This window comes from Grampus griseus (genome assembly GCF_964374135.1).
Source record: "Grampus griseus genome assembly, chromosome: 12".
In the NCBI taxonomy this organism is placed as follows: domain Eukaryota; kingdom Metazoa; phylum Chordata; class Mammalia; order Artiodactyla; family Delphinidae; genus Grampus; species Grampus griseus.
In genome coordinates, this window is record NC_139006.1 from 5,298,753 (window position 1) to 5,303,158 (window position 4,406).

At 48.5% G+C, this 4,406-nt stretch overlaps 1 pseudogene across 1 annotated transcript; it reads left to right on the plus strand.

Moving 5' to 3' along the window:
• The first annotated feature begins 3,735 nt into the window (after positions 1-3,735).
• Positions 3,736-4,052, plus strand: LOC309830746 (E3 ubiquitin-protein ligase RBX1-like; annotated as a pseudogene). The gene has a single exon. The product of its transcript is annotated as an E3 ubiquitin-protein ligase RBX1-like (transcript).
• The last annotated feature ends 354 nt before the right edge of the window (positions 4,053-4,406 follow it).

Consider the following 4,406-nt stretch of genomic DNA (forward strand, 5'->3'; position numbering starts at 1 on the left):
CAGGGGTTGAACCCGTGCCCCCTGCAGTGGAAGCCAGGAGTCTTAACCGCTGGACCACCAGGGAAGTCCCACCTTTGCTTACTTTTTGACCTCACATCTCATATTCTCACCTCTCCTCTCTACCAACCTGAGATCTTTCAGTTTGTTTGTTTTATTAAATAAGCACGCTAAAGTTCTAAGGGCTTCACAGATAGGAGCTCACTTGGTTCACACCACAGCCCTCTGAAATAGGTATTATTAGCCCCATTTTACAGATGGGGCAATTGAAGTCCAGAGAAGTAAGTATCATGCCCACACGTGAGCCGAGATTTGAACCTGGATTATCTGGCTCCAGACTTGCTGTTTTTAATGACTATTCTTTCTTACCTCCAGGCTTTTCCCCAGAATGCTATCTCTAGGATTCTCTTCCTCTTCTCTAATTAGTTCCTTTTTCACCACAGAATCAGTTCTCATATCTGTCAGGGTCCAAGCCGGAAGGGGACAGTGCATTAAAACTGGGAGATTTTGAAGAGGTTTTAACACAGGGACTGTTTTAAAGGTGTGAGGAAAACAAAAGGAGTTGTGAAGCTGTTCTCACTCCTAGGGCTGAAGGTTGGAGGGGAGGGAATGACCTTGGAACCTGGAAGGAGAGGGGCTGCCTTACTTGGAAAGGGTCGTGGCCAGCCTGAGCATTTCTGTTATTTGTTGCTGCAAAAAAAAAAAGCAAAACACCCCAAAGGTAGTGACTTAAAACAACAAAAATTTAGTATTTCTTATCACCTTCTGGCTTGAATAGTTCTGGAATGCCAGGGTGCCGGGCAGGTCCACAGATGCTGGCTGCCAGCTGGGCTGGTGGCTGGGGGCATGGTCCTCACTCACGTGGCTTCTCCACACAGCTGCTTGGGCTTCCTCACAACATGGTGGCCGAGTTCAAGAAGGAGTGTTTTAGGAGGTGAAGGTAGAGCTGCTGATGGCTTAAGGTCCGCTCTTGGAGGCTACTTAGGGTCACTTCTGCCACAGTCAACCCGTGGCTGACAGAGGTCACAGTGTCAGCCCAGATTCTGGGGGAAGGAACATGGATTCTCAGTAAGCGGAGTAGCAAAGGAGCATGAACGGTATCTTTACTAAGAACATACCACCAGAGGAGGCTGGAGAACGTCTCATTTTCCCTCACTCAACTTCTTCAGATCTCCTACCTCCCCGTGGCCAGAGCCAGCTAGAAACCAGAGGACAAGGGAGGCTGCTGACCTGGCTTCTGAGGGTCACCTTCTTGGGGAAGACGTCAGGATGGAGAAGCAGAAGGTGGTCCTTGAGGGACAGAACAATATCCTGGCGTAGGACCTCCCACTCTCAAGCTCTGCGAGAACTCTCTCTTTTTCCTTTGTTTGTAATTCTAGACCTCTGTGATTATCTATTGTCAGTCTCTCCTCCAGTACGGTGAGCTCCAAGAGGGCTGGGATCACGGCTGCTTCGCCCACCACTGGATCCCCCAGCGCAGCACTGTGTCTGGCACAGGGTAGATGCTCAATGAATCTTTGTTGAATGACTGAGCCCTTCCTGATATGACACAGATTTCTTCCCTGGCTTTACCCCTCACCCCTGATCCATCCATCCCAAATACACCTTCTATCCGTCCAGGTCTCCCTGGCTTCCCCAACCCAAGTCACTACAACCCAGGCTGCGCAGGGCAACCTCATTCTCATCCTAGCAGAGCCACACTTTTTACTCTTGACCCTCAAGCAGCAGTCAGGGAGAAGTATTTTTATTCTTTAAAGAAAAAAAGGGAAATTGTCTTAGTTTGCTGTGTCTGCTGTAACAGAATACCGCAGACTGGGTGTCTTATAAACAACAGATATTTTTTTTCCTCATGGTTCTGGAGGCTCGAAGTCCAAGACCAAGGGGCTGGCAGATCCTGTGTCTGGCGACAGCCCACTTCCTGGTTCATAGATGTTATAGGTTCCCTGTGTTCTCATGTGGCTGAAGTGGTGAGGGAGCTCTCTGGGGTTTCCTTTATACGAGCACGAATTTCATTCAAAATGGCTCCAACCTCATGACCTAATCACCACCCAGAGACACCCCCATCTCCAAATACCATCACGCTGTGGCTTAAGATTTAACATATGAATTTTGTGTGTGTGTGTTGTGTGTGTGGGAGGTACAAACATTCAGTCTATTCTAGGAACAGACACAAAAGTAGAGAAAATCGTACCATGAACCTCCATGGACCCATTTTTCAGATTCAACACCTATCAAGTTTTTTTGTTACAGCTGCTTCATCCAGCCTCTTCACTTTCTCTTTTAGTGAATTATTTTGAAACTACTCTCAGTCACGATGGCCTTTCTCCCCTACATCCTGCAGTACGCACCTCGAAAATGCTTCACGTAACAGTTATCACCCCTTCAAAATTAGCAATCATTGAAAGCTTTGTTTTTTTGGTCGCACCGCGCAGCACGTGGGATCTTAGTTCCCCAACCAGGGCTCGAACCCGCGCCCCCTGCAGTGGAAGCGTGGGGTCTTAACCACTGGACCGCCAGAGAAGTCCCATATATTTTTTTTATTTTTTGGCTGTGCCGCGCAGCTTGTGGGATCTTATTTCCCCGACTAGAGATTGAACCTGGGCCCCGGCAGTGAAAGTGCAGAGTCCTAACCACTGGACCGCCAGGGAATTCCCTGAAAGGTATTTTAAAATCTAAATCAGATCACTCTGATTTCAGTTACTCTTCTGCTATGAGATCTCCACGGCTAAAATTGGAATTGTTTACCATGGCCTAAGAAAAACCTAACAATTAATTTATTGCACAAACTTTGAGAGTAAAAGGGGGAGGGTGCTAGTAATAATCATATTGGGACAAGAGATATAAACTGGGTGGTCATGCTATCTGAGGCGCCTGCCCTTCATGGCACCGTCTCTGCTTACCTGTTCCTTGAACAGATGGGACATCTCCTTGCCACAGGGCCTTTGCACTTACTGTGTATTTTGCCAGAATGTCCTCCCCAGTCTCACCCTTCTGGTGTCACCTCTCCACCCCCTCATTTCTCTGTGGTGTTACCTCATCTGTTTCTCTCACTGGCACTTTAGCATCATATAAAATCCTTATTTATTTGCTTAGGTGTGTTTTGTTTTGTTTTAAAATCTCTCTCCCCTGCTAAAACGTGAGGCCAGGACAGAGGGGACCTGTCTGTCTTGTTCACTATTCTATCCCCTGCCCGTAGCACACAGTAGGCCTGGCACAGTGTGGGTACCGGGTGAATATCTGCTACATGAATGGATGGATGGATGTTCATCCCTGCAGGTCCGGCGGGGCCAGGTGACCTCAGAGGAGCCTCCTGCGTCCTGGGACTGGAACCATCCTCACGTCTCCAGCCGTCTGGGCTGTGGGAACAGGCAGAGGCTTTTCTCTTGTGATCCGGCAGACACAGAGCAGAGTTGTTAGCTCCTGGTTGCCAGTTGAGCTCTCCCACACACTTACACCTTTGAGATGGAAGGTGGTTTTGCGTTGGAGACTTAGCTCTTGCCAGAGAGACATACATGTCTCAAGTCCTGAGATGCGGGGGCAAAGGTGAAGTTCAACTGGCAGCTTTTAGTGAAGGAAGACGTCTGGAGACTCCCGAGGTGGTGGGTGATTCTGCAGGGAGTCAGGGTTTTGTAGGGGCTTGGCTGAGTCTCCTAGGGGGTGTGGTGGTGGTGGTGGGACTCCGGAGACCTCCACTAGCATTAACATGCACACAGCTGCGAGGGTCTGTGTGTTTCCAAAATGGCGGCGGTGATGGATGTGGATACCTGGGGTGGCACCAGCATCAGTGCAGGCAAGAAGCGCTTTGACATGAAAAGGGGGAAATGTGGTAGCCCTCTGAGCCTGGGATAGCGTGGTTGGTAACTGTGCCACCTGCAGGAACCACGTTATGAATCTTTGCATAGAATGTCAAGCTAACCAGGGGTCTGCTACTTCTGAAGATGCGCCGTTGCATGGGGGAGTTTAAGCACTTCCCCTGCAACTCCTGCTGCCTCAAAACACGGTAGTTGTGTCCGCTGGACAAGAGAGAGCGGGAATTCCAAAAGTATGGGCATTAGAAAAAGAGCATTCTTTGATCAAGCTCAACTGTTTTGTTCTTCATTTAATGACCTGCCCTCTGTTACTTAATTGTTCAATAGAACTGTGTCTCTCCTGCTTTGTCTTTTCAGTTTGCTCTTCCTGCAGCCCTACTGTACTCTGTGTCAAATAAAATCTACTTTCCTAAATTCTAAAAAAAGTGTTCTGGGAATTCCCTGGCAGTCCAGTGGTTAGGACCCTGTGCTTCCACTGCAGGGGGCATGGGTTCAATTCTTGGTTGGGGAATTAGGATCCTGCAAGCAAGCCGCCTGGCATGGCCAAAAAAAAAGGATTGTAAAAAAAAATTGCAGGAGTCATTTTCACCTACTGAAGAA